General features: G+C 48.2%; 3 non-coding genes and 3 pseudogenes across 3 annotated transcripts; all 6 read left to right on the top strand.

Annotated features, from left to right (window-relative positions):
- The first annotated feature begins 1,175 nt into the window (after positions 1–1,175).
- Positions 1,176–1,346, top strand: LOC142690648 (U2 spliceosomal RNA; annotated as a pseudogene).
- A 6,810-nt stretch (positions 1,347–8,156) lies between these two features.
- On the top strand, positions 8,157–8,348 carry LOC142690583 (U2 spliceosomal RNA). Its single transcript, XR_012859330.1, has one exon. It is a non-coding gene; the product is annotated as a U2 spliceosomal RNA (small nuclear RNA).
- A 1,285-nt stretch (positions 8,349–9,633) lies between these two features.
- LOC142690671 (U2 spliceosomal RNA) lies at positions 9,634–9,703 on the top strand (annotated as a pseudogene).
- Positions 9,704–10,490: 787 nt separating this feature from the next.
- Positions 10,491–10,675, top strand: LOC142690617 (U2 spliceosomal RNA). Its single transcript, XR_012859348.1, has one exon. It is a non-coding gene; the product is annotated as a U2 spliceosomal RNA (small nuclear RNA).
- A 1,285-nt stretch (positions 10,676–11,960) lies between these two features.
- Positions 11,961–12,062, top strand: LOC142690651 (U2 spliceosomal RNA; annotated as a pseudogene).
- Positions 12,063–17,598: 5,536 nt separating this feature from the next.
- LOC142690559 (U2 spliceosomal RNA) lies at positions 17,599–17,786 on the top strand. The gene has a single exon (XR_012859314.1). It is a non-coding gene; the product is annotated as a U2 spliceosomal RNA (small nuclear RNA).

Genomic DNA, 17,786 nt, shown 5'->3' with positions numbered 1-17,786 from the left:
TCAAAAGCATTATTCTACCTATGATTTTATATGTTGCTTTGGTTTTTCCTCCTGCTGTTGCTATGTTAAAAAAAGTGAATAGAGTTTTGTTCCTTTTTTTATGGGGGAGCGGGATTGAGAAGGCAAGGAGAGAAATTCTAATGAAAAGCAGACGTAATGGAGGCTTGGATTTCCCAAATTTGGAGATTTTCATTGGAATTAATTGTGTACGTTTTTTTGTTGAGCTTTTATTTAAAGAATCCAAGGCTTCTAGAATGTCGAAGTATTTAGCTGGAACGGTGATTCAGCGTTTAAGGTGGGAAAAACGGAATTTATGTAAACCAATTGCTTTTCAGTGCACAGGGTGGTATTTGTATGTAGAAAAATTTATCAAAAAATTCCAGCTAGAGGATGTAAGAATGGAGAGATTTCTGAGTGAAAAGAATGTTGTGAGAAGTATGTGTATGAATAATGTGATGTGTTCTGTAAATGGTTTGAATTCGAAGGAGTCTAAGTCTGTGTGGAAGAAGATTGTTACGTATAATGTCTCAAATAAGCAGAAAGATTTGTTATGGATGTCGGTACATGGAGTGTTGCCTGTAAGGAGTGTTCAGAAAAGAAGAGGTTTGGTTGCATCTGAAAGGTGTCCGAGAGAAGGTTGTGGGGATGATGAGGATGTGAGTCATGTGTTTTGGTCGTGTAAGCATGCAAAGGATGTTTGGAAAAAGTTGAGTGGGTTGTGTGAAGAATTGACTGGTTTGAAGGTTTTGACGTATGAAATTGTCTTGTTTGGTTTGTGTAGTTTGGGTAGTGAAAAGGATAGAGTGTTGTGGATTTTTCTGACTTGTGTGAAAGAAGTATTGTGGAATACGAGGAATTTGAATGTGTATAAAAGAGAAGTATTTGAGATGGAGGATGTGGTTAGTATGGTATTGGCTAAATTGTATTTTTATTATAAATGGGATCTAGAAAGAGGTATGGATGCGGAAGGGATATGGCGAATGTTGAAATGGAGGTATTTAGTTTGAGGAATTTGTTTGATTTATCTTGTATTTGATGGAAAAATAAAATAATGAACCAGAGTGATGAGATTTTTTGAAAAATAGAGAGGTGGTTTGAACAACTACAGTTCTCGGTTTTATTCAAAAAAACCTGAATGGTTTAATAAAAAAAAAAAAAAAAAAAAAAAAAAAAAAAAAAAAAAAAAAAAAAAATCTGTTCTTATCAGTTTAATATCTGATACGTCCCCTATCTGGGGACCATATATTAAATGGATTTTTAGAACAGGGAGATGGAAATAGAGCTTGCTCTGTCCACTCCACGCATTGACCTGGTATTGCAGTATTTCCAGGACCGGTGCACCCTTCCCTTATGTGTTGACTAAAATCAGATTCCAAAAGTGCTATTTGTGTTTGCTATTGTTTTTGTCTTTCTGATGGGATCTCCCCTTTTAATCCCATTATTTCAACACCTGTTGGACAATGCATTTGTACAGTCATGTGTGATAATGAGCTCATTTATTAAATGCAATTAATTAATACATTGCCACCTCTTGTTGTGTGTGTGTGTGTGTGTCTTCTGTGTTTCTGTGTTTCCGGCATTTCACATTGGAACAGCTCATTCACCTTCCTTGTCTTCTCTCCGCCCTCCCTCCCTCCTAGGTAAGTTAAAGAGCTGCACCTGAGCCAGCCACTGATTGATGCAGCACCACAGTCAAATAGTGGAGTGGAGTGGAGTAGGGGAACAGCAAACAGCCATTAAAGCAGCCAGCCGCCTACCCGCCACAATGGACCTACCTGTGTACACTAGATGGATGTGATGGAATGTACTGTCGTCCCTACATTTCAAGAAGAAGTAAGAATTGCAGTTGCAACAAACCCTTGCTTGCCTACAAAGAGAGCAGCAATTTGGATTTGTTACTATGTTACCTAGAAGAATAACAAACTGTGCAAGGATGGAGGTTGTAGGAGCAAGGAGAAGTTGTCTGTAAAGTTGGTGGATGCTTATTTTCCATTTTGCAGTCCCTTGTCTCCCTCTTGTGGCCTCCTGGAGGCAAATAAATGTGCAAAAAAAAGACAGCCTGGCGGCCGGCTGTTGCAGTGTTGCCCTCTCAGGCAACACTGAGTGACTGACTGAGCCTCACCGTCTTATATAAAGTTCAGACGGAACTTTGCACGTGTCATAGTGGAGCCCTCAGGATTCCAGAGCCAGCTTTCTGACATCATAATGGGGCCTGCCTCAGAGATAGATAAAAGCCTGGGCCCAGGCAGTGTTGGTCAGTGCTGCTCAGCAGGCAGCACTGGACTGGACTGGATTACAGCTGATACAAGGTGTGAAGGAACAAGGGGTGGCTGTGGGCATGCACTTGCTGCCGCTGCCAGTGTTTATCTGCATGGCAGGAGGGCATTTGGGCGTTGCCAGGAAGGCGTTTTTATGTAGATTCCTCCTCTTTCAGCACTGCATTGTGGTGCAAGCAAAAGAAGCAAATCCTGTGTAGCTTCCTCTCCGGCCTTTATTCACCTCCCGCTTAGTAGCTGTAAATGTGTGTGAGCCTGCAGGGCCCCATGGAATTGCCTAGGAGTAGGCTGAATCGCTGCAAGGGGTGAACAGCAGTATGGGACAGGCTCGGTCAACGGCCGGCCCATTCGGGTTATCGCTTCTCGGCCTTTTGGCAAGATCAGGTGTAGTATTTCTGCATCTGGTTTTGTTGGGAGGTGTCCGGGGTACCCTGCTCCTTGGCCTTGGGGGATCGTCTCTTTTCACAGAGAGACTTCACCCCCTTGCTGCTATTTGGGGAGTGGGCTTAGCCCCCGGACAACGAGTTGCGATCGCGCCTTACCCAAGAGGTCAACCGGCCTTGAGGCGTTTTTCTAAGAGCGTTCCGAGGGCGTTTATCGGGCTTCGTAGGTGTCTGGGGTACCCTAATCCTTGGCCTTGGGGGAGGGTTCCACTTAATTGTGGAATCTGAGCCCTTGCTGCTATAAGGGACAGGCTTAGCCCCCAGGCACTGAAAATGCCATTTACATTTGGATTTGCATCCGGGGACACCCGGTTGCGCCAGTCCGTCCGCATCGAGGTGGAAGAAGGCCATCGCCAGCGGAAGAACCTTCGCTTCATTGTGGAGGTGATTCTGCTGGACTTCCTGGGGCTCAAGCGGGCGGACATCCTGTGTCTCAATGACCAGGAAAGCCGCGGTCGGTACACCATATCCTTTACGGCCGCGGCATGTTGCGACAACATGCACAAAAGATTGTCTGATGCGGACCAGAGTGAGGAGCGGCTAAATGGACTGAACTTTTTATTCCTCTACGGGGAGGAAGAAGTCCCGCTCGTGATGTGCATGTTCAGTCCATTTGTCTCAGAGTGTGACATTGAAACCTTCCTCAGTCGTTACTGCAGGGAGGTCCGCTTCTCACACAAAATCTTGAACACCCAGAGCTTCTGGAACGGCAAAAGGAAATATTGGGTGAAGTTCCGCCAGGATCCCAATGGCATTGGAGGCTTACATCACCCACCCCAGAACTTTGCCATTGGGAAGAATCGAGGATTCTTATTTTACCCCCAGATGCCAATAGCCTGCCGGAACTGCTTGAGATATGGCCACACCAGAGAACATTGTGACCGGCCCCATGTGGTGCAGTGTAACAGGTGTGGCCAGGTTGGACACGTGGCGGCAAAATGCAGTTCCGAGGTGTTGTGCAATCTGTGCGGCATGACTGGGCATGCTTTTAAAGATTGCCCCCGCAGAGCGAAATCTGGGCCACCCAGACCAGGGCCAGAGCGGCAGTTTGCAACATGTGCAGACGCCGCTGGTAATGCCCCAAAACGAGCATTGACGACTGAGGGGTCCAGGCCAAAGTCCTTCACAGCTCCATCGGGGGGCCCACCGATGTCAGCCTCGAGGGACGGCCATAGGGATTCCACCGGGTCCAGGCAGAGCAGGAGGAATTCTGACTCTGCTGGACATAAGTTGACCGGCACCTCTGCAAACAGGTCCTCTGCTCCGCCTGCAGTGGACCCTGTTGAGGCAGTGGTTAGCGACAGGCGTCGTGGCTCCGTAGGTTCTGCAGTAGGACCTGACGCCTGTCCCAAGAGTGTGGGCATGGAGCGGAGACACTCTGTGTCAGACGAGGGCTCCATTAAGAAAACCCTAAAATATGCTGGATTGGAGCCTCGTTTTGACCATTACCGGTCAACGGGGGGGTCGGAGCAAAGTTCCTCCACTGCGGTTGTGGAGGGGCTTGCGATGAAGGCTCCCCGTAAGCAGGCAAAGGTTGCCAAGAGTGATGGGACCTCACAGGCCCCTGTGCAGCTGCCCAGTAAGGACATCAGCGATATCTTCAGCCAGGGGCCAGAGATGGGTGAGAGCGACTTCGAGGAGATGGATAGGAGCCATTCTGCAAAGAGACAGCGAGAGGAAGAGGAGTCCGGAGTTCGGAGGAAAGCTGCCTATCGGAGTTCGGATGAGAGCAGTGTGGGGGTTGGAGCCGCCCACGTATCTGGCTCTGACCCTACCAACATCCAAGATTTATTGACCCCTCAAAAAGGGGGTCCAGACTCGCAGCTGATCTCCGAGTACGACTCTTCTGGTTCGGACTCTGACCTCAACTAAGACTATGTTGGTTCCTATCAAAGTCGCCTCACTAAATGTGAGGTCCCTAAAGAGCCCTGTCCGCAGGACTGCTTTATTTTCATTTTTAGAGACTGTGGACTTTGACCTTTGCCTGCTTCAAGAATGTGGAATCCCTAATGACTTGGAATATCAAGATTTAAAGATGGACTGGAAACTAGGCCCCTCAGTCTGGTCTGGTGGAAATGACTGTCGCTCTGCGGGGGTTGGATTGCTCTGCCGAGGTCGTTTTATCTCCATCCAAACAGTGACTGAAATCATGCCCGGCAGAGCTATTTTAATACATTTGCTTTTTAATGGAATTTTAATTCGTGTTTTAAACGTTTATGCCCCTCCTACCAAACAGGAGAGGGCAGAACTATTAGAGATTTTACCATTGTTTTGTGTTGGGTCTACCCCCCTGCTGGTGGGTGGTGATTTTAACTGTGTACGTGATGGAGAACACCGGCAGGGTGGGGATTTTAATCGAAAAATTGACCGTACTTCTTACCTGCTCAAGAATTTTATTGGTGATTTTAAATTGAAAGATTGCTGGAGGGAACTCTTGCCTGCGGACCCAGGCCCCACCTGGTCCAATGGAAGAGTGAGCTCCAGAATTGATTTTATTTTCACTTCTAATAGTTTTATTCCCAAAAAATGTTTGCTTTTAACAAATATTTTATCTGATCACAAGCTCCTTTCGGTGCACCTGGAGCTAGAGGGAGAGCAAAAAGCTTGTAGGGGTCCCTGGAGACTAAACACCACACTCCTGGAGGACCCCATCATTAAAGAGGAGTTTGTGCGGACCTACCAGTGTTGGCAGTCCCATAGAGCGCCCAGTCAGCCTATGCTACACTGGTGGGAGGGCATTAAACCCAAAATCAGAGCTTTTTTTATTCGAGCAGGTAAGAAGAAAGCAAAAGAGAAAAAACAATGGTTTTATGTTCTTAATAAACGTTTACATGTACTTTTTAAATTGAAGGAGATTGGTATGGATGTTGATGATGATATTTTAAATCTTAAAGCTGAAATAAAACATGCCATAGAAGAGAAAGGGAAACAAATAATTTTTAATTCACATGTAAAGTACCTCGAGGATGGCGAGAAGTGTTCCCGGTTCTTCTTCAAAAAGGTAATGGATAAACGAGATGTCATTTTAAACCTTGAAGGAGAAACCACTATGGTCGGCATTTTAAATTCTGCTTTTAATTTCTACCAATCTCTTTTTAACAAGAAAAATATTGATCCTTCCTTTTTAGAACATGTTCTTAATTCCCTTGATGCCAAGCTAGATATTTTAGACCAGGAAGTTTTATCCCGTAATATTACCTTGGAGGAACTTTTATTTGCTTTTAAAAGTTTTTCTAATGGGAAAGCTCCTGGGGAAGATGGTCTGCCCATCGAATTTTATCATGCTTTTTGGGAAATTTTAAAGAATGACATGTTTTTATTGTATAAGGAAGTTTTTATTACTGAAGAGCTGCCCCCTTCCTGGAGGAGGGGGATTGTGTCCTTAATTTTTAAAAAAGGTGAGAAGGACCAGTTAAAAAACTGGCGCCCTATTACTCTTTTAAACGTTGATTGTAAAATTTTAGCTAAACTAATAACAATCCGTTTTAAACCTTTTATTCATAAATTAATCCATCCAAACCAGGTATGTGGGGTACCTGGGAGGTCAATTACTGAGTCCCTGAATATTTTACGTGACATCATTTGGTATTTTAAAGAAAGGGGTCAAAGCCTTGCTATTTTATCCTTAGATTTCGAGAAGGCTTTTGACCGGGTCTCCCATGAATATCTTTTTATGGTTCTTAAAAAGATGGCTGTTCCTGAAATTATTTTAACACGTATTAAGCTTTTATATCGATCCTGTTTTAGCCAAATTTCTATCAACGGATTTTTAACTAAAGGTGTTCCTCTTTTATCAGGGGTGAAACAGGGGTGCCCGTTGTCTCCGCTCCTTTTTATTTGTGCCATTGAACCTCTGTTCACCCTAATAAGAGATGATAAAGTCATCAGAGGCGTGCCCATACCTGGAGGAAGGGGGAACCAGGTAAAAATCCTAGGCTATATGGATGACGCCACCATCCTATGCCCAGACGCCGCTTCTATGAGAAGGGCATTGAGGAACACCGGCTTTTTTTGTGAAGCCTCTGGTTTTAAATTAAACGTTGATAAATGTGACTGTTTTTATACTGGTGTATGGGATTCCTCTGTGACACCAGGAGTTAACATGCAGCAGGATCAGATAAAAATTTTAGGAATTGTTTTTAATCAAGAAAACGATGGGAGACCCAATTGGGATTCAGTAATTGCCAAAATGGAAAAAAAGGTTTTAATGTGGAATTTGAGAAATCTCACCATGGAGGGAAAAGTTTTAATAATTAAATCTGTTTTATTACCCATAATGCTTTATGTAGCTATGGTTTTCCCTCCAACAATTTTATATATTAAAAAAGTGACCAGGATCTGTTTTATGTTTTTATGGGGTTCCAAAATGGAAAAACTAAAACGTGATTTTATGTACAGATGTAAGGACAATGGCGGGAGAGATGTTCCTAACCTTTTTAACTTCTTTTACATTAAATACTTTTGCTTCTGTTTTAAAATGTATAATTCTGATGGTATTTTTAGCTACTTTTTAAAGTACGCTACGGGCATGATTTTTAAACGATGGTTTCGTGTCCCTTTGAATTCTCCTGTGCTTCTGTGTCCCCCAAAACAATATGCGGTGCTCGAAAAAACTGTCAGGCTCCTAGGTCTCCAAGAATTGGAGCCTGACATATTGGGGGACCAGAAAAAAGTGTCACTCTCCTGTAGGCGGCAGGAGGATACACTGGCAGTTTCAAATTTCTCACAGGCAAGGTCCAAGGTGGTGTGGCGGAACGTTTTCGGGAAATTTATGGCAAATGTGCACAAGGACCTTGCCTGGGCAATCGTTCACCAGTGCCTCCCTACCCGTGAATTCCAGCATAGGCGAGGACTGGTGGCGAGAGCCAAGTGCCCGAGAGACAGGTGTGGTGACGACGAGACGGTAATGCACCTGTTTTGGAACTGCCCATATGCACAGGAGGTTTGGAGGAAGGTAGGCCCATTGTTGAAATGGGCCTGCGGTCTTAAAGATCTTAAATTTGAATACGTGTTTTATGGTCTTTTTAACTGCCCAAGTTTTAAACAGCAAATGGTCTGTTGGATCATTTTAAACTGTTTTAAGAATGCCATCTGGAAGGTTAGGAACATTCTGCTTTTTAAACATGATTTTATTGATGTTAAAAATTGTGTCAAATATGCCCTAAGTGAAATGTACATTTATTATCTTAGGGACAAAAAGCAGCTAGGGGTAAAAGAAGCAACATCCATGTGGTGTTTGCAAATGTGGAATACCATAACATTGTAAATAAAAATGGTTTTATTCTTTTATGTCTTTTATGCCCTGTATAAATTTTATCCTGCTATTGTTCTGTACTTTTATTATAACATCTGTATTACTGGTCTTATTATTATTACTTTTGTATTCATTTAAATGTATGAATATTTATGTATTATGCCATTGATTTTATCTTGTGGTTTCAATTTTTAAAAAAAAAAAAAAAAAAAAAAAAAAAAATCTGTTCTTATCAGTTTAATATCTGATACGTCCCCTATCTGGGGACCATATATTAAATGGATTTTTAGAACAGGGAGATGGAAATAGAGCTTGCTCTGTCCACTCCACGCATTGACCTGGTATTGCAGTATTTCCAGGACCGGTGCACCCTTCCCTTATGTGTTGACTAAAATCAGATTCCAAAAGTGCTATTTGTGTTTGCTATTGTTTTTGTCTTTCTGATGGGATCTCCCCTTTTAATCCCATTATTTCAACACCTGTTGGACAATGCATTTGTACAGTCATGTGTGATAATGAGCTCATTTATTAAATGCAATTAATTAATACATTGCCACCTCTTGTTGTGTGTGTGTGTGTGTGTCTTCTGTGTTTCTGTGTTTCCGGCATTTCACATTGGAACAGCTCATTCACCTTCCTTGTCTTCTCTCCGCCCTCCCTCCCTCCTAGGTAAGTTAAAGAGCTGCACCTGAGCCAGCCACTGATTGATGCAGCACCACAGTCAAATAGTGGAGTGGAGTGGAGTAGGGGAACAGCAAACAGCCATTAAAGCAGCCAGCCGCCTACCCGCCACAATGGACCTACCTGTGTACACTAGATGGATGTGATGGAATGTACTGTCGTCCCTACATTTCAAGAAGAAGTAAGAATTGCAGTTGCAACAAACCCTTGCTTGCCTACAAAGAGAGCAGCAATTTGGATTTGTTACTATGTTACCTAGAAGAATAACAAACTGTGCAAGGATGGAGGTTGTAGGAGCAAGGAGAAGTTGTCTGTAAAGTTGGTGGATGCTTATTTTCCATTTTGCAGTCCCTTGTCTCCCTCTTGTGGCCTCCTGGAGGCAAATAAATGTGCAAAAAAAAGACAGCCTGGCGGCCGGCTGTTGCAGTGTTGCCCTCTCAGGCAACACTGAGTGACTGACTGAGCCTCACCGTCTTATATAAAGTTCAGACGGAACTTTGCACGTGTCATAGTGGAGCCCTCAGGATTCCAGAGCCAGCTTTCTGACATCATAATGGGGCCTGCCTCAGAGATAGATAAAAGCCTGGGCCCAGGCAGTGTTGGTCAGTGCTGCTCAGCAGGCAGCACTGGACTGGACTGGATTACAGCTGATACAAGGTGTGAAGGAACAAGGGGTGGCTGTGGGCATGCACTTGCTGCCGCTGCCAGTGTTTATCTGCATGGCAGGAGGGCATTTGGGCGTTGCCAGGAAGGCGTTTTTATGTAGATTCCTCCTCTTTCAGCACTGCATTGTGGTGCAAGCAAAAGAAGCAAATCCTGTGTAGCTTCCTCTCCGGCCTTTATTCACCTCCCGCTTAGTAGCTGTAAATGTGTGTGAGCCTGCAGGGCCCCATGGAATTGCCTAGGAGTAGGCTGAATCGCTGCAAGGGGTGAACAGCAGTATGGGACAGGCTCGGTCAACGGCCGGCCCATTCGGGTTATCGCTTCTCGGCCTTTTGGCTAAGATCAAGTGTAGTACCTGCTCAAGCTGAGGTTAGTAATCATCCCTGCCGGTGGTACGTGGGCCATCGTAGGGGGATGACAGAACGCCGAGGTGAGGGCAGGGAACCACAACGGTCATCGCTCTGGTGTACGCATTTGGTTTAAAGGTACCATTTGTAGGTGACCAGGCGACCGCCGGATCGAGGTCATTAGGCCGGGTAGTTTGGAAGCCCGAGTTGCTATGTGCCCCAGGGCTGGTGACCCTGGGGTGCCCTAACTCACTGGGGGTGGGATCCCACTGAGTGAAGGCACACTTGCACGCACTCTCTTTCACGCTATATGAGCACACACCTTTATTCTCCCGGCCTTCTGGCTGGGAGATGAGGAATTTTTTATACCTGGCGGATGTCCAGGCTGTATCACAGCGCACATCCACTTATTTAATTTTGTTTTTCACTGTGTGTTTGTCACGTTTGTCACAAGGATTTTGGGATGCGGTGCCCTTTTGGGACCCTCCTGAGGTCTAGGGGGAAAATGTGTGGCCTTCTGGTTCCTTTTTCCCCTGCAACCCGGCCTCCCTTCTTCGGAGGGGAGGTGCAACTAGGATGCAGGCTCCTAGGTGGACACTGGGGTGGCAGCCCAGGTAGAAGCCTAGGAGCGTGTTTGGGTCTCCCTAAGCTTCGGCGAGGGGGGACCATCGATCCTTGATCCTCTAGGCCTATGGTTTGGAGGGTCAGGGAATGGTTATGCGGGGCCTCTCTCTTTTAAGAGAAGGGCTGCGATAGACCGCATCCTTGTGCACTTTTTGTGTGGCACCTCTGCACTTTTTATGCACTTGGGTGATAGAAAGCACGACTCGGGCTTTCAATAAAAAAAAAAAAAAAAAATCTGTTCTTATCAGTTTAATATCTGATACGTCCCCTATCTGGGGACCATATATTAAATGGATTTTTAGAACAGGGAGATGGAAATAGAGCTTGCTCTGTCCACTCCACGCATTGACCTGGTATTGCAGTATTTCCAGGACCGGTGCACCCTTCCCTTATGTGTTGACTAAAATCAGATTCCAAAAGTGCTATTTGTGTTTGCTATTGTTTTTGTCTTTCTGATGGGATCTCCCCTTTTAATCCCATTATTTCAACACCTGTTGGACAATGCATTTGTACAGTCATGTGTGATAATGAGCTCATTTATTAAATGCAATTAATTAATACATTGCCACCTCTTGTTGTGTGTGTGTGTGTGTGTCTTCTGTGTTTCTGTGTTTCCGGCATTTCACATTGGAACAGCTCATTCACCTTCCTTGTCTTCTCTCCGCCCTCCCTCCCTCCTAGGTAAGTTAAAGAGCTGCACCTGAGCCAGCCACTGATTGATGCAGCACCACAGTCAAATAGTGGAGTGGAGTGGAGTAGGGGAACAGCAAACAGCCATTAAAGCAGCCAGCCGCCTACCCGCCACAATGGACCTACCTGTGTACACTAGATGGATGTGATGGAATGTACTGTCGTCCCTACATTTCAAGAAGAAGTAAGAATTGCAGTTGCAACAAACCCTTGCTTGCCTACAAAGAGAGCAGCAATTTGGATTTGTTACTATGTTACCTAGAAGAATAACAAACTGTGCAAGGATGGAGGTTGTAGGAGCAAGGAGAAGTTGTCTGTAAAGTTGGTGGATGCTTATTTTCCATTTTGCAGTCCCTTGTCTCCCTCTTGTGGCCTCCTGGAGGCAAATAAATGTGCAAAAAAAAGACAGCCTGGCGGCCGGCTGTTGCAGTGTTGCCCTCTCAGGCAACACTGAGTGACTGACTGAGCCTCACCGTCTTATATAAAGTTCAGACGGAACTTTGCACGTGTCATAGTGGAGCCCTCAGGATTCCAGAGCCAGCTTTCTGACATCATAATGGGGCCTGCCTCAGAGATAGATAAAAGCCTGGGCCCAGGCAGTGTTGGTCAGTGCTGCTCAGCAGGCAGCACTGGACTGGACTGGATTACAGCTGATACAAGGTGTGAAGGAACAAGGGGTGGCTGTGGGCATGCACTTGCTGCCGCTGCCAGTGTTTATCTGCATGGCAGGAGGGCATTTGGGCGTTGCCAGGAAGGCGTTTTTATGTAGATTCCTCCTCTTTCAGCACTGCATTGTGGTGCAAGCAAAAGAAGCAAATCCTGTGTAGCTTCCTCTCCGGCCTTTATTCACCTCCCGCTTAGTAGCTGTAAATGTGTGTGAGCCTGCAGGGCCCCATGGAATTGCCTAGGAGTAGGCTGAATCGCTGCAAGGGGTGAACAGCAGTATGGGACAGGCTCGGTCAACGGCCGGCCCATTCGGGTTATCGCTTCTCGGCCTTTTGGCTAAGATCAAGTGTAGTATCTGTTCTTATCAGTCCTTGTAAGGATAGATAGCTCGGAGAACCACTGGGGGCTATAAACACTAGCTTAGCGATCCAAGAGCGTTCCAGACGAAGCCGGCGACGAACTGCGGAGAAGAACCAGCGAAGACGACGATCCAGAAGGGAGAAGCCGCCATCGGGGAAGAAGCTCCGGGAGATCGCTGCCGGGAAGAAGAAGGAGAACTTCGGAGAAGAGCCGCTGCTGAAGGGGATCTTCGAAGAAGCTCGGCCGCAGAAGAAGAAGCTCGACGAGGAACCGCTGCGGAAGAAATTTCGTGGAAGAACCTCGGCCAGCAAGGAGAAGATTTGCATAGCTCCGCCCCCTTCGGGAAAGAGCTATCGAAGATCCTCCCCAAGCGACAGGAACAGCTGGAAGAAGCCATGGCCTCAACCAGCAACCCTGCCACCCAGAAGAAGAAGGCTGATGGACCAGGTGAGCCGACCCAGGCCAGGACATCTCCTCCTGAAGCCTCCTCAAGCCAACAGGCCACCAGGAAGCCGAACCAGGCTGCTCCAACCCTGGAGCCCTGGATGAAGCAGACGGTGGCCCTGAAGCTGAAGGAGGTGGACGGGAGAGTGCCGGACATGACGGAAGAAGTGTTCTGCCAGAAGATGCTCCTGGACCAGGGCTTCGCTAAGCCGGAGACCATCAGCATCCAGGCCTTCATGACCGGGATGTTCTTCGTGACCTTCGCTTCGATCAACATCTGCAGAAGGTACTGGGAGATGGTGAAAGCGGCGAGGCCTGAATCCCCTTTCTCTCGCTTTGTAGGCAACTGCCCTGTCCAAAGAGAGGAAAGGCGGGTGACGGTCTCAATGCGGAACCCACACACCCCCGGCAAAGACATCACCACGCTCCTGAAGCGGTTCTGCACAGTGGTGAGGGAACCCACCCACATCCTGAACGGACTCGGCTTCTGGACTGGCAAGTGGTCGGTAATCGTCCGACTGAACAAGGATTCGAGCGCGGAAGACGGCCTCCAGCACCTGCCCCAGTCATTCTCGCTGGGCAACTCCTACGGCCTCATCTATTACCCGGACATGCCGCAGATCTGCAGGAGATGCAGCAAGAAGGGTCATTCGGTGAAGGACTGCAAGGAAGACGCCTGCAAGAACTGCCGGGTAACAGGACACGAGACCAAAGACTGCCCGAAACGGACAATGTGCAACCTCTGCGGACAAGCAGCCCACTCTTACAAGGACTGCCCGAAGAGGGATCGATCCTGGGCAACTGTAGCAGCGAAAGCTCCAGCCAGAGGGAACCCCGCCCCAGCCAGAGCTCCAGCGGCACAGAAGACCGGGAAAAAGAAGGATGGTAAGAAGACGACAGTCCCTCCCCCCCCTCTCCCGGCCCTCCCTCGCCCTACCCTTCCCACCCTCCCTCGCCCGGCCCTCCCCACCCCCCCGTCCCCAACCCCTGTCACCCCCACTGAGGCTCTCACCTTCTCCTACCCACCCATCTCAGTGGTCCTGTCACCTGCACCTCTCCCAACCCAGCCTCCCTTCTCCCCAGCTCCAGCAGCACTAACATCTTCCTCTCCAGCTGCTGGAGTCCTCTCCCTGGAGGATTTTCCCCCTCTTGTCTCCTCAGGTGCCATCCAGAGGAAGAGAAAGGTGAGGGACAGCCCAGCAGCTGAGTCCTCAAAGCGACAAGTCGTGGAAATCTGCGAAGATTCCCTTGCGCAGCAGGAGGAAATGGAGCAGATGGTGGAGGAACTCGTGTCTGAACCTGAGGTCATCGACTTCACAACAGACATCCAGGTGGCTACAATCCTGGAACAATTTTTGTCAGAGGGCCTGCTGGATCTTTCGGACCCGCCAGGCGAGGAGGATCCGCCCGACCGGACTGGTAACTAAGGTGTATCGTTTGCACTAACCTTCTTTATTCTCCCCCATGGCTGCTAAACTTAACATCTTTAGCCTCAATGTGAGGAGTGTTAGAGATAGGACTAGATGTCAGATGGTGCTAACTTTTCTTTCCAAGCAGTCGAGTGATGTATTTATGCTGCAGGAATGTACTCTCCCCTCTTCCAGGTCATACCATCATCTGGCCAGGCAGTGGACCCATGGCCCGTCCTACTGGTCTGGTGGGGGCGACTGTAAGTCTGCAGGGGTTGCCATCCTGATTAGGGGAAGCGTATTTACTGTTGACTCTGTCCAGGAGCTCGTCTGCGGCCGCTTGTTGGTCGTAGACGGTTCCTGGTCGGGAGAGCCGATTAGGCTCATCAACGTGTACGCTCCCCCTATGAAGGCTGAGCGCCTGGAACTATTCCAGACCCTGCGGACCCAGCTCGCCACCACTAGGGCAGTGGTGATGGCCGGGGACTTCAACTGCCCCATCGAAGAGGATGGACGAAGTTCCGGCACTTCAATCAAGCTGGATGTCAGTTCCAAACTGCTTATCGAGATGGTAACCGAAGCATCCTTGCAGGACGTTGTGGGCTCCATGGGGATCGGCTCTGTGAACTATTCATGGAGCCGACCCGATGGCTCACTTCGTTCTCGGATTGACTTTGTGTTCACCTCCCGGGCAGTCAAGCAGCATGGGCACTCCATGATCCCCTGCTTCTTCTCTGACCACAGGGCCATTCTCTTCCAGGGTGCCATCGGCCACGGTTTTCCTCCCGGCCCTGGCTCCTGGAAGCTGAATTGTGCCCTGCTGGAAAGAGAGGAGGTACTGGCGGAACTTAGAGACGCCTATATTGTTTGGAGGAATGATAAAGTTTTCTTTGACAAAACCTGTGACTGGTGGGAATATGTTAAAGTTGAATTTCGTTGTTTCTTTCAGGCAAAAAGTCGTCAACAGGCGTGTGAGAGGAAGAGAGACTTCAGAGAGATGCAGCGTCAGCTGCGATCCCTGCAAGACCTCCTTCAATGCGGCTGGGACGTCAGGAAGGAGCTGGAGGAAGCCAAAAAGGGCATGAAAAGGCACTTTGAGGAGGAATCCAAGCGAATTGTCTTTCGTTCCAAGGTGGAGAACCTGGAGAAGGGTGAGAAATGTAACTCGTTCTTTTTCAGGAAACTCCATGCCGGCCACACGCCACTGAAGGAACTCCGAGATGAGACCGGAAACATGCATTCTGGGAAGAAGGAGGTGATGGGAGTCGTCACAGACTACTACCGAAGCCTCTACTCCCGGAAAACCACTGACCCCGAAGCCGCCGATAAATTCCTGTCAGGTATCACTAATCATCTTGATCCTGCAGGTACGGAGGCTATGGATGTACCCCTGACGGTGGAGGAACTGCTCTCTGCCGCTAAATCCTTCAGACCCGGCAGGACCCCGGGCAGTGATGGTCTCCCAGCAGAGCTCTATGTAGCGCTGGGGGACTTGATCTGTCCGGACCTGCTGGAGCTCTATGAGGAGATGGTGGTGGAGGGTAGAATGCCACCGTCCTTGAGAGAAGGCATGATCACGATCTTATATAAGCGGAAGGGGGAGAGATGTGACCTGAAAAACTGGCGTCCCATCTCTCTCCTGAACGTGGACTACAAGATCCTCGCCAAAGTATTGACCAACAGACTGAAGGTTGTCATCGGACAGATCATCGGATCGGACCAAACCTGCGGCATTCCTGGCCGTAGGGTGGCCGACAGTCTTGCCCTGGTGAGGGACACGGTGCATTACATGCAAAGCCGCCGTACACACGCGGCCCTGGTCAGTCTGGATCAGGAGAAGGCTTTTGACCGGGTCTCTCACGAATTCATGGGTAAGGCTCTGCGTAGGCTGCGGCTTGGCAGGTTGTTCTGTTTGTATGTTAACCTGATGTATTGCGACATTTACAGCTCGGTGCTGGTGAACGGCTGGAAGACTGACCCCTTTCCTGTATCGTCGGGGGTTAGACAAGGCTGTCCTCTTTCACCTCTCCTTTTTGTTTGTGTTATAGAGCTCTTCGCAGAGGCTATCCGGCAGAATGGAGAGATCAGAGGGATCACCGCACCAGGTCCAGGACACTTCGAGGTCAAATGCTCGCTGTACATGGACGACGTGACCGTCTTCTGCGCTGACCAGAGTTCGGTGACTGCACTCGTCCAGACCTGTGAGGAGTTCGGACGCGCTTCAGGGGCAAAAGTCAACTGCGGGAAGTCGGAAGCCATGCTCTTCGGAAAGTGGTACCTGCCTTCTCCTGCCTCCTTCCCGTTTACTATCAAGCCGGACTTCATCAAAATTCTGGGAGTCTGGTTCGGTAAGGAAGGTGCAGCCCTAAAGTCGTGGGAAGAACGCTTGGCCAAAGTCAACCAAAGGATCGGACTGTGGAGCCTCAGACAACTCACTATTGAGGGCAAAGCAATGGTCCTGCGTAACGAAGTCTTGCCTGTGCTACAATACACTGCACAGGCATGGCCCCCTCTTGCAACGGTCTCGAGGGCCATTACCAGGACTGTGTTTCGCTTCATCTGGGGCTCGAAAATGGACAGAGTAAAGCGGACTGTTATGTACAAGGAGCCCCGCAAAGGTGGGAAGGGTATACCCGACATTCCCACTCTGCTGCGGATCGCTTTTGTATGTGACTGTGTTCGTAGGACTCTGAGGACAGCAAACGGCTCTGCGGGCAAGGCCATGTCCCGCTACTTCCTCCTTCCCCTCTGGCGAGGTTTTGGCTGGGATAAGTGGGACAGCTCCTTCCCTTACAACTGGCACGCTCCCTGGTTCTACGGAGATGTCGTCCGGTTTGTGAGGGAGCATCAACTGGAGGGTCTTAAGCCCGACTTGTGGAAACCTAAGACGATCCACAAGCACATCAGAGCAAAGGACTCACTGGAGTTTGTTCCAGGGCTTCATGCCGACACGTTGGAGACTGTTTGGACTAACGTGTCATCTGGCAGGTTGACCAACGGGCACAAGGACATTTCATGGATGGCCATCCAGGGAGGACTGCCTCTTAGGTCATTCATGCATGCCCGCAACCTGTGCAAGACCCGGTACTGCCCCAGGTGCCCCTTCACGGAGGAAACATCTTTGCACATTTTCTGGCAGTGCCCCTTTGCACAGGGTCTGTTGAAAGCCTTGGAACACGAACTCAAGGACTCAGTACCCAGGAACAGACTGTCGTACCGCTCGGTACTTTATGGACTATTTCCTGGGAATACCACGGATGGAGCAATCCAGGAAGCCTGGCGCCTTATGAACTGCTTTAAGGACGCTATATGGTTTGCCAGGAACCGTCTGATTTTGCGGAGAGAGAGTGTGTCCGTCCAGGACTGCCGCAGGCTGATCCACAGCCTGCTCAGAGACTATTCCACCTGGGACAGCCCGGACGTCGATGAGGAAGAGGACTGATACTCCCCTTCCCCCCACTCTCCCTTCTTGTGTGTTGTCTTTCAATAAAGCTTCGGGCCTGTGATTTCCCCCTTCCCTATCCCCACCTACCCACTCCCCTATCCCATCACTTGTCTGTAATGCTTTGTTGTTTGGCGTTAGTGAATGCAAGAATGTTAGTGTAGCATGTGGTGTAATGTATAGCATAGGCTAGCCTGTACTGTGTATTATACTGTCATGTTATGTTTGACGACTGTTATTATTTATTATTTGCTGCTTCATGGCTTGCGCTGCGTCGCAGTAATGTTTGTATGATGACGATTGATTGTCAATAAAGCAATTTTCAATCAAAAAATCTGTTCTTATCAGTTTAATATCTGATACGTCCCCTATCTGGGGACCATATATTAAATGGATTTTTAGAACAGGGAGATGGAAATAGAGCTTGCTCTGTCCACTCCACGCATTGACCTGGTATTGCAGTATTTCCAGGACCGGTGCACCCTTC

This window comes from Rhinoderma darwinii (assembly GCF_050947455.1).
Source record: "Rhinoderma darwinii isolate aRhiDar2 chromosome 5 unlocalized genomic scaffold, aRhiDar2.hap1 SUPER_5_unloc_34, whole genome shotgun sequence".
Classification (NCBI taxonomy): Eukaryota; Metazoa; Chordata; class Amphibia; order Anura; family Rhinodermatidae; genus Rhinoderma; species Rhinoderma darwinii.
Note: the sequence above shows the minus strand (reverse complement) of the source record. Positions and strands in the feature narration are given on the sequence as shown.